This window comes from Bicyclus anynana, chromosome 26 (genome assembly GCF_947172395.1).
Source record: "Bicyclus anynana chromosome 26, ilBicAnyn1.1, whole genome shotgun sequence".
In the NCBI taxonomy this organism is placed as follows: Eukaryota; Metazoa; Arthropoda; class Insecta; order Lepidoptera; family Nymphalidae; genus Bicyclus; species Bicyclus anynana.
The window spans coordinates 5,540,940-5,551,874 of NC_069108.1; positions in this window are offsets into that span (position 1 = coordinate 5,540,940).

The window sequence follows — 10,935 nt, forward strand, 5'->3', positions numbered from 1 at the left end:
ATGACATTTGCTAACGACAGGTCACGTGATCAAGATATATATAACAGAAGCCTTTCATTATATATATAACAGTATAGTCTATGTAAGACAAAATATTAATTTGTACAAACGAAAAGGAGATTTAAACCCACGTCTTACTAGACACGGGCATAAGTTAGATATTTCTGCATATCGTCTCCAAAGAGTAAAAAAATCTTTTGTAGGTTTAGGTGTACTCCTTCTATAACAAGATCCCCAAGACTGTGATGGACCTGCCAATGCATAGCTTTAAGCAATGTGTCAAAAAACATTTACTTAGTTCAGGTTACTACACCATCGATGAGTTCTCAATGTTAAAGATGCTTGGAGGCCATTGGATCAGCTTCCACCTTCACACAGGAAGTAAAACTATAAGAAATTGTAATGTTGTCATCAATTCTAATTATAATACTGTATGATTTTTTTTAAAGAGCAACTGTTGAGTTGCCGGTATCTTCTCAGCAGAACCTGCCTTCCGAACCGGTGGTAAAATCTTTACAAATAGTCAACTGACGTATCAAAGGTGCTTGTAAACTGAGCCTACTTTAAATAAATGAATTTTAAATTTTTTGAATTTTGAATTTTGAAGATCTGTCGTTCCCATACATTTTTCTAGTTTTCGAAGCGTTTGCGATTGTAGAAAGAGAATCGACGTGTCACTTGGCTAGGGGGGCTGGGAGCTGTTAGAGTCAGACCTCAACTTACAGGGAACTGCTATTCCCGGTCTCGGCAATGCTTTCACTATCTTAGCAATATTAAGTTATAGATTTCATGTAAAAGTGATTATCAACCCACATTCGGCTCACTGCTGAGCGCAAGTCTCCTCTTAGAATGAGAGGGGTTAGGCCAATAGTCCACCACGCTGGCCCAATGCGGATTGGCAGACTTCACACACGCAGAGAATTAAAAATTTTCTCAGGTATGCAGGTTTCCTCACGATGTTCCTTCACCGTTTGAGACACGTGATATTTAATTTCGATGATGATGATATTGATACTGTATTTTTATATTTAGTTTATAATTTTTTGTTACAGTTTTCATGATATTATGTAGTTTTTATTCAGTACATACTGAATAAAAACTACTACTTTAAGAAAGCAGGTACCTATAATTATTTGCTCAACCAAAATTCAATTATTTTTCATTAACTAGTTTATGCCAAAATTAAATTAAATTGTACATTGAGTAGTAAGTTTTGTTTGTTTTTTTACCGGAAATATTAATTTAAATGCACCGTTAACGCGACTAAAGCACTTCCGTCACTAAACCTCTTACGATAGCGCGGAAAGCTTATGTAAGTTTTCCAACTTTCCGATTGGCGCGTTCGGTAACGGTTAGATAATTTCCCGGGCCGTGATTGGTCGGTTTTGTAATTGTTAGGTAATTTTCACGGCCCCTATTGGCCGGGGCCACGCCCTCGCTTTCCAGTTAGCTGTCATTATGACATGCTGTAATGGGTGATGTATAGTTAATGAAGAGTCATTTGTGACGCCTGGAGCATGTTGGGCTCTTTACACTTTGCTATTTTTTTTTTTAATTTCTCTAATTTTTTTTTTAATTTTTATACAGCCAAGTATTCTTGCCACCATTCCACGTGAGCATGATTTGTATAGTTATTAGGATAAGTTAGCTTAAGTTTCTTATTGTATTGTTTCTCAATAAAAAAAAACCCTCAGAAAAAAATATTAAACTAGAAAATACTTTATTAAGCGTTACGACCTTCGTAGCGCAGTGGTATGCGTTGTGGATTTACAAGACAGAGTTCCTGGTTTCGATCCCCGGCCAGACCGATTGATGTTATTATAATTGGTCCAGGTCTGGCTGGTGGGAGGCTTCGGCTGTGGCTAGTTAATACCCTACCGACAACGACGTAGTGCCAAGGGATTCAGTGTTCCGGTACGATGTCGTGTAGAAACCGAAAGGGGTGTGGATTTTCATCCTCCTCGTAACAAGTTAGCCCGCTACCATCTTAGATTGCATAATCATTTACCATCAGGTGAGAATGTAGTCAAGGACTAACTTGTAAAGAATATTAAAAAAAAAACTTTCTCTAGACTAAAGTAAACTCTAGAAAGTTTAAGAAACTGGTGGTCAGGGCTCCAGAGCGAGGAACCTCCTCACAATACGCGCCGTCTCAAGGATCACTGCCTTCTGTATCCGACTCTTAGATCCAAAAGTCAAGCGAAAGCTTCTTAAGGTATTTGTCGAAGCTTTTCTCTATAAGACCATTGACTGAAACAACTATCGGAACAATAATAGTTGACTCAACATTCCACATGGCGGTAATCTCGTGAGCAAGGTCCAAGTATTTTGATGATCATGTCTTTTCAGATATCAGATGAGAAAGAATACAATTAGGAACTTATGCTAACTTATACAAATCATGCCCACGTGGAATGGTGGCAAGAATACTGGCTGCATTTCCGCGCTGGACAGCCAGGCTGATCCTTTGCACAAAATGAGCCAGCCCTTCTGTCACCAGTCGAGGCAACTATAGCCTGTAACGAGGCAATATTTTTTGCACCACGTCTCCATAACAAAAGGAACAAATATGTAACTCTCTGTCAGAGAGGCATGAGCCACTTACCGGTTTCAGCTTTTTCTACTGCGGCTCCCGGTCTTGATTCTGTCTCCTATATGACACTGTGCTAATGTGTCAACGAATTTAGCGTCCCACAATAGGGCCTGCACCATTTCCCAGGGAGATATCTATTACACCAGATTAAAAAAAAATTCATTTTATGCCTGGACAAATGGGCTAGATGACACTTTTTTTAATAAAGTCACAGAAAACTTATAACATATTAATAAATAAATTAATTAAACAAATAAAAAAACCCGACTGGATTAAGTATAAAAAAACTGAAAAGAAAAAAAACAAGCTCAGTCCAGAAGTGTAGAAAGCAATTGGAAAACAACGAGCAATATTAGGAAAAAGAATAATTTTTTCACCTCGAGTCTATAGCGTCTCACAGTCGTCTTGTTATTTTTTTTAGTTTCACCTATCTAAGAACACTTGGGTTATTGAGACAAATTTAACGATATCCTAATTACGTAAATCCGTTCAGTGGTTTGGAAGATATGAGGAAATAAAGAATATTACATACATGCATACATACATACAAGATACGCGCGAAAAACAACCCTTCTTGCAGTCGGGTAAAAACTAGTAGTATGTACTAATAAACTAGTAGTTTAGTACACTATTTGCATTTTTAAAAGTTGGTTTTGAGCAAAAAGAAAATTGTAAATCGTATCCGTAAAGTGTAAAGAAGTTAGCAGAACAAACATGGCGTCGTGGTGTTATAATTGTCGCTCACAAGTGACTTGCGATGGCCGGGGGGCAATCAATAGCTTATTCATGTTTTATGTGCGATCAAGTGGCACGCATAGGTATTCCAAAAGCCTTGATAGTTCTGTGGTGAAGGACATGTAGCCCCGTGGATATGACTTTTACCTTCGATTCGGAGGGCGTAGGTTCAAATCCGGTCTGAGGCATGCACCTTAAATTCTTAGAAATATCACGATCTCTCAATGAAATCGAGAAATGTCTCAATCGGTGAAGGAAAAACATCGTGAGGAAACCTGCATACCAGAGAATTTTCTTAATTCTCTGCGTGTGTGAAGTCTGCCAATCCGCATTGGGCCAGCGTGGTGGACTATTGGTCTAATCTCTAGATTACAGAACCGATTTTGAAAATTCTTTCACCACTAGGAAGTCACGTTGTTTGTGAGTGTCGTAGACTATATTTTATCCCCGTATTCTCACGGGAAACTTCATCAGGAACTCAATATATTTTTTTATTTTTACAAGTTAGCCCTTGACTACAATCTCACCCTATGGTAAGTGATGATGCAGTCTAAGATGGAAGCGGGCTCACTTGTTAGGAGGAGGATGAAAATCCACACCCCATTCGGTTTATACACGTCATCGTACCGGAACGCTAAATCGCTTGGCGGTACGTCTTTATCGGTAGGGTGGTAACTAGCCACGGCCAAAGCCTCCCAGCAGCCAGACCTGCACCAATTAAGAAAATCTCAATCGTCCCAGCCGGGGATCAAACCCAGGACCTCCGTCTTGTAAAGTTATGATTTACAAGTCATCATATTTGTGGCAGATCATCATCATCATTATTAACCTATATTCGGCTCACTGCTAAGCTCGAGTCTCCTCTTAGAATGGTAGGGGCTAGGCTATTATAATATAATCCAACACGCTGGCCCATGACGGTCTCCGTGGCGCAGTGGTATGCGCGGTGTATTTACAAGACGGAGGTCCTGGGTTCGATTCCCAGCTGGGCCGATTGAGATTTTCTTAATTGATCCAGGTCTGGCTGCTGGGAGACTTTGGCCGTGGCTAGTTACCACCCTACCGATAAAGACGTACCGCCAAGCGATTTAGCGCTCCGGTACGATGTCGTGTAGAAACCGAAAGGAGTGTGGATTTTCATCCTCCTCCTAACAAGTTAGCCCGCTTCCATCTTAGATTGCTTCATCACTTACCATCAAGTGAGATTGTAGTCAAGGGCTAACTTGTAAAGAATAAAAAAAAATGATTGGCAGACTTCACACACGCAGAGAATTGAGAAAATTCTCTGATATGCAGGTTTCCTCACGATGTTTTTCCTTCACCGTGAGGCAGATGATGACAGTAAAATCAATTCAATGAGTAATACAATAATTGCAATGATCATTTTCACCGCTCGCTGGCTGCCAGTCAAAGGGTTATATGAACGAGTACAGAGGGCGACACTAGTTTTGTGAAGGTTTTATTGTTCCTTTTTTAACCGAATTAAAAAAAATATATGACTAAATTGACAATACATAAAATTAGATTTTATATTGACAAAAAAAAATTTGGGGATGATGACTAGGTTTGAATATATTGATTTTTATGATACATTCGGGTAAATAAGGTTAAGTTTAACTAATTTATACAAAAAAAGCAAAGATTGTCTGGATATTTACAAAATAAATGAAATTATAAAATTTCAAAATGTATTAAAAATATTTTATCGTAATTAGATGAAAATTCCTACAGTTTTAGCTTCACATACATACATTAAATTACATTAAATTAAATGTGACATTTTTTAATATATGAACTATAAACATAAACGCAGAAATAACAAAGATATTAGTAATTTTGTTTGTACGCACAAACAAATCTAACGATCATTACATTGCCTACGACGTCATTAGTTCGTGCCATTTTGTATGGGGCGTTATACCCTACCCCTACCCTACCCCTACCCTACCCCTACCCTACCCCTACCCTACCCCTACCCTACCCTACCCCTACCCTACCCCTACCCTACCCCTACCCTACCCCTACCCTACCCCTACCCTACCCCTACCCTACCCCTACCCTACCCCTACCCTACCCCTACCCTACCCCTACCCTACCCCTACCCTACCCCTACCCTACCCCTACCCTACCCCTACCCTACCCCTACCCTACCCCTACCCTACCCCTACCCTACCCCTACCCTACCCCTACCCTACCCCTACCCTACCCCTACCCTACCCCTACCCTACCCCTACCCTACCCCTACCCTACCCCTACCCTACCCCTACCCTACCCCTACCCTACCCCTACCCTACCCCTACCCTACCCCTACCCTACCCCTACCCTACCCCTACCCTACCCCTACCCTACCCCTACCCTACCCCTACCCTACCCCTACCCTACCCCTACCCTACCCCTACCCTACCCCTACCCTACCCCTACCCTACCCCTACCCTACCCCTACCCTACCCCTACCCTACCCCTACCCTACCCCTACCCTACCCCTACCCTACCCCTACCCTACCCCTACCCTACCCCTACCCTACCCCTACCCTACCCCTACCCTACCCCTACCCTACCCCTACCCTACCCCTACCCTACCCCTACCCTACCCCTACCCTACCCCTACCCTACCCCTACCCTACCCCTACCCTACCCCTACCCTACCCCTACCCTACCCCTACCCTACCCCTACCCTACCCCTACCCTACCCCTACCCTACCCCTACCCTACCCCTACCCTACCCCTACCCTACCCCTACCCTACCCCTACCCTACCCCTACCCTACCCCTACCCTACCCCTACCCTACCCCTACCCTACCCCTACCCTACCCCTACCCTACCCCTACCCTACCCCTACCCTTGAGGTTTATTGTATCTGCTATTAAAATAAAGGCTATTATTATTATTATTATTTTTAACCGATTTAAAAAAAAGAAGGAGGCTTTCAATACGTTGGAATATATTTTTTTTATTCAATGATAATAAGCCTTGCCATCTGGATTACGTCACAAGTTTATATTTTGTGTTTGCCATATTCGGCTCACTGCTGAGCTCGAGTCTCCTCTCAGAATGAGAAGGGTTAGGCCAATAGTCCACCACGCTGGCCCAATGCGGATTGGTAGAATCACACACGCAAAGAATTAATCTATACTTATAATAAATCTGTAGAGAGGTCAATTCTGTACATGAAATATATTTCCAAAATAACTATCAGGGGGTGATTAGTGATCGATACTGATGCCAAAAATGCAATCAGTAAAATTTTTGTCTGTCTGTCTGTCTGTCTGTCTGTCTGTCTGTCTGTCTGTCTGTCTGTCTGTCTGTATGTTCTTTATAGAAACAAAAACTACTGGACGGATTTTAACGAAACTTGGTACAATTATTTAACATACTCCTGGGCAGGTTATAGTATACTTTTCATTACGCTACGATCAATAGGAGCAGAGCAGTGAAGAGAAATGTTGAGAAAACGGGAGAAGTTACTCAATTTTTTAAGCTTCCGTCGCGTGTACACCCTTAATGGTTAAAGCTACATAGAAATCATGTATGACGGAAATGTTCTTCTTAAAATTATCTATAAAAACACAACAGCATATATATGTCTATCTTTTATGGTTGACTTACAATAACACGTGTAACTCCCGATAGCTTAGCAGTTCGGAGCTTTCTAATTATATTTGTCTACTCTTATGTTTATAACACTCATTACTCATCCCTAATAAGAAAGTTAACATTATTACCTATTCGATAAAAAAGAATCATAAAAATCGGTAAAGAAACACCAAAGTTATACATGAAATACGCTAAGCCATCGCGCGTGAATACTAATTCATGCTTAATGGATTATTTTTGTGTGACGGTTGCCGCGCTCCACGCGACTCGCGGTGGGAGGAATAAATAAAGAAGTGCAGCCTTAATGAGTAGGGTAGGGGTAGGGTAGGGTAGGGTAGGATAGGGGTAGTTGAAAGTTTACAACGACTTTCACGCGGACGAAGTCGCGGGCGTCCGCTAGTATTAATTAAATTCTTAGATATGCAAGTTTCATCACGATGTTTTTCCTTCACCGTTTGAGACACGTGATAGGTATTTTATTTATTTAAATGCACATAACTGAAAAGTTGGAGGTGCATGCCCCGGACCGAATTCAAAAAATTTTAAGTGAAAAAAAGTGTCATTTAATCTACAGAATCCTACACTGCGAATGGCCCGACACGCATTTGGTCGGTTTTTAATAGTTATCCCATGCTATTTTCCAATGGTACATTTACTTCTGTACCAAAACTCATCAAAATCGGTTCAGTAGTTAATCCGTAAATTTTAATTTTGTAAATAACACAACATAAACTTGTGAGGTAGTCTGTACACATCTGTATGTTCTCACGGCACCCGGTAACCTTAACACGGTAATTATTACCGGGGTTCGATTACCGGTTGAGCATCTTCTTGCATCGGTAAATTGTTTTTAGTAAAGTTAGCTCTTGACAATCTCACCTGATGGTAAGTGATGATGCAATCTAAGATGGAAGCGGGCTAATTTGTTAGGAGGAGGATGAAAATGTACACCCCTTTCGGTTTCTACACGACATCGTACCGGAACGATAAATCGCTTGGCGGTACGTCTTTGTCGGTAGGGTGGTAACTAGCCATTGCCGAAGCCTTTCACCAGCCAGACCTGGGGTGTGGATTCACCCTCCTCCTAACAAGTCTGCCCGCTTCCGTCTTAGATTACATCATCACTTACCATGAGGTGAGATTGTAGTCAAGGGATATCTTGTAAAATAATAAAAAAAAAATGTAGATTATATAGTAGATTATGTAGATATATGATAAAGACCTTCATAATTTTCGATTATAAGTTATTGTTCCTATGTTTTTCTCGATTTCTATCTGAAATATTTTCTTGTTTCTTGTTTTAGACCACTTTTTTGCATAATTGGGTTATAGTTTATTAATGTATTTTTTGCTCCTATGGGTTTTTTAGATGAACTGAATATTTTTTTGTATATTTTATCCTCAACAAACAAATAAATCAAGAAACTTCATTTCATTACGCAGAGGTTTTTCCGTGGGTTTCTATCGGGTTGCCAGTAACGGTGTATTCGTCTAGGAGAATATTTAATTTCTTCGTATATTTTTTGTTACTAGCAACCCGCCCCGGCTTTGCACGAGTGCTGATACTAAAGAGCTATTTATCGGCCGGTCGGTACCTCTGCAAACTCTACGTGCCACAATATTTAAATCTGTAATATCTTCGAAAATATTCATTTAAATCATATGCTGTAAAGTACCATAATGGGGATGATGACTAGGTTTGAATATATTGATTTTTATGATACATTCGGGTAAATAAGGTCAATGTTAACTAATTTATACATAAAAAGCAAAGATTGTCTGGATATTTGCAAAATAAATAAGATTATAAAATTTCATAATCTATTAATTTTTTTTATCGTAATTAGATGAAAATTCATACAGTTTTAGCTTCCTTACATTAAATGTGACATTTTTCAATAAATGAACTATAAACATAAACGCACAAATAACAAAGATATTAGTAATTTTGTTTGAACGCACATACAAACCTAACGATCAGCGAGCCAACGATGTCACTAAATCGTGCCATTTTGTATGGGGCGTTTTTCACGGATCCTCGGCAGCGCCGCAAATCTGACCCTTTAAATCCCTGTAGCTCCGAAAGTAATGATCGCAGATACCCTGTTACTTTTACGAAATTGCTTTACTATTAGTATACTCTTAATTTATATACAATTTAAAAAACTGTCATCATCCCTATTATTAATTCAATTCAACAATGTATTTAAGGTATTATTGGAACAGGATTAGTGCTGTATTGGTTAAAATGGCTTCGAAAATTAGCGATTACTTGTCGTAAAAAGTAAATGACAAAGAAATTTATTGTGGGATATATCCATATGAGATAGATATATACCATCGCGGAGTTTTCTGTAGACCTCGATAAATCTCGTAGGGTTCAACCTGCGTTTACAATGTAATTATTTACGACAACACATTAGGTAGAAATTCAAAATAATACTATTATATTAACTAACTAGCGGACGCCCGCGACTTCGTCCGCGTGAAAGTCGTTGTAAACTTTCAACTACCCCTATCCTACCCTACCCTACCTCTACCCTACCCTACCCCTACCCTACCCTACCCTACCCCTACCCTACCCTACACTACCCCTACCCTACCCCTACCCTACCCTACCCTACCCTACCCTACCCCTACCCTACTCATTAAGGCTACACTTCTTTATTTAATTCCCCCCCCCGCGAGTCGCATCGAGCGCGGCAACCGTTACACAAAAATAATCCATATAGCATGAATTATTATTCACGCGCGATGGCTTAGCGTATTTCTTGTATAACTTTGGTGTTTCTTTACCGATTTTTATGATTCTTTTTTTTTTGAATAGGTAATAATGTGAACTTTTTTAGTTAGGGATGAGTGGTAAGTGTTATAAACATAAGAGTAGACAAATATAATTAGAAAGCTCCGAACTGCTAAGCTATCGGGAGTTACACGTGTTATTGTGAGTCAACCATAAAAGATAGACATATATATGCTGTTGCGTTTTTATAGATAATTTTAAGGAGAACATTTCCGTCATTCATGATTTCCATGTAGCTTTAACCATTAAGGCTGTACACGCGACGAAAGCTTAAAAAATTGAGTAACTTCTTCCGTTTTCTCAACATTTCTCTTCACTGCTCTGCTCCTATTGATCGTAGCGTAATGAAAAGTATACTACAACCTGCCCAGGAGTATGTAGAATAATTGTACCAAGTTTCGTTAAAATCCGTCCAGTAGTTTTTGTTTCTATAAAGAACATACAGACAGACAGACAGACAGACAGACAAAAATTTTACTGATTGCATTTTTGGCATCAGTATCGATCACTAATCACCCCCTAATAGTTATTTTGGAAATATATTTCATGTACAGAATTGACCTCTCTACAGATTTATTATAAGTATAGATAACTCAAATATAAGAGTATTATATTAAAATACGTAATCGTAGTGGTAAGACTGTCGATATCGACGAGATATTGCAACTGGCACTTCGCACTTCACTAGTAAGCTACTTCATGATATTTATCAATGAATAAGTTTGGCTAGGTCATATTTTATGGATGCAATACAAGGGACACAATTTAAGATCTATTTACAAAGAAATATTATTTACTACGAAAATTTAGAACATGTCATGTTTCTTAGACAGTTTTAATTAATTATTTAATAAAGAATATAACCCTAGAGTTATGGGAAACTAGCGGACGCCTGCGACTTCTTCCGCGTGGAAATCAGTTTTTCACAAATCCCGCGGGAACCATGGATTTTTCCGGGTTGAAAAGTAGCCTATGTGTTAATCCAGTGTAAAATCTATTTCCATTCCAAATTTCAGCCAAATCGCTTCAGTAGCCGCATCGTAAAAGAGGAACAAACATACTTACACACTTACACACAAACTTTCGCCTTTATAATATTAGTGTGATGTGATGTGATACTCCCGAGCACCCTGTACAGGGAGGGGAAGGGGGGTAGTCATCATCATCATCATTATCAACCCATATTCGGCTCACTGCTGAGCTCGAGTCT